Genomic DNA, 1,594 nt, shown 5'->3' with positions numbered 1-1,594 from the left:
CAGATCCCAGGAACAACATCTGAGATCTCTGTTCAGAAGAGTGCAGTCCAAGGAACAGCTAAGATACTGCGCAGGACCCTCAAGGTCCCAGGCCTCTGGTAGAGGACCCGTGCTTGAAGGAAGGAATACAAGACCGCCCCAAAGTGGGGGGCTAGTGGGTAATTTTTTAAAAATGTATATATAAGAAAGTCACTTTCGGCTTTTCCCGCGTTAGGGGTCACCACAGCGAATCATCACACTGACAACTCGCGTGTTGACATTTGGCACGTGTTTTATGCCGGATGCCCTTCCTGGCACAACCCTATATATGTATGTATATATATATACAGTGGAACCTCAGTTTTTGTGATTAATCTGTTCGAAAAAGTCAGATGAAAACCGAATCGTACAAAAACTGAAGCAATATTTCCCATAAGAAATAATGTAAATCCAATTAATCCGTTCCAGACACCCAAAGATATTAACAAAAAATAAATTTTATAGAGAATAACTACATTTTTACATACAGAAAACAATGAGAAATAAATATAAATGACTAATGAAATGGATAAATGAACATTTAACATCACTTTTACCTTTATTGAAGACTCTTGTTGGTGTATGGAAGACAGCGAGGAGGGGAGAGGGAGGAGGAGAGGTTATTGTTTGGAAGGGGAATCCCCCTCAGTAAAGACTTTATGTATCAAGGCCCTATCTGGAGTTACTTCCCTTCACTCATTTCTTCCAGGAAATGATTGGCCGAGTCACACGGGCAGGCGGACGAGTTTGGTACGGACTAATGATGCTGAATCGACCAATCAACTATGCAAAAACTGAGTGGATGTACAAAAACTGGGACAAAATTTAGACGAAAACACACACACACACACACACACACAAAGGCCTCACTAACACCACTGACTTTGGTACGGAAAGTTGGGGGTTTGAATCCTGGTCAGGGCATGGTCAATATCCAGCCTGGGCCCTTAGGCAAGGCCCTTAATGCTAATGCGGAATTGAAGAAAGGGGTACCTAAGAAGTACAATTCACTGTCCATACCTGAGGCTTTAGAGACTGCCAAGCAAAGGCTCACAGCCCTGGCCACCCAGCTGAAGGGATACACCAGAGAAGTTGAAGCCAGGAGAATAAACCGAATGTTCTCCACTGAGCCATCCAAGGTGTACTCTCAGTGGCAGGGTAATAACATGACAGCAGACCCACCAAGGCTGGAGACTGAACAATTTTGGAAGAGCATATGGGAGAAGGAGGCATCACACAACAACAATGCCCAGTGGCTGGTGGACCTGAGAGCAGGCCACAGCAACCTCCCTGAGTAATCATCACAATGGCAGACATTCAAGAGAGGGTCTCAAGTATGAAGAGCTGGACAGCACCAGGCCCCGATATGATTCATGCCTACAGTACTGGTTAAAGAAGCTAACTTCACTCCATGAGTGCCTGGCAGGACAAATGAACTAGCTACTAATGGATGGAACCCACCCTGAGTGGTTAACTGAAGGCCGGACAGTCCTAATCCTGAAGGGAGCAGTACCATCCAACTACTGCCCAGTAATCTGCCTCTGCACAACATGGAAGCTCCTGTCAGGCATCATAG

Source organism: Monopterus albus, unplaced genomic scaffold, assembly GCF_001952655.1.
Source record: "Monopterus albus unplaced genomic scaffold, M_albus_1.0 scaffold65.1, whole genome shotgun sequence".
Classification (NCBI taxonomy): domain Eukaryota; kingdom Metazoa; phylum Chordata; class Actinopteri; order Synbranchiformes; family Synbranchidae; genus Monopterus; species Monopterus albus.
The sequence above is the reverse complement of the archived record's forward strand: the minus strand, read 5'-3'. Positions refer to the sequence as shown.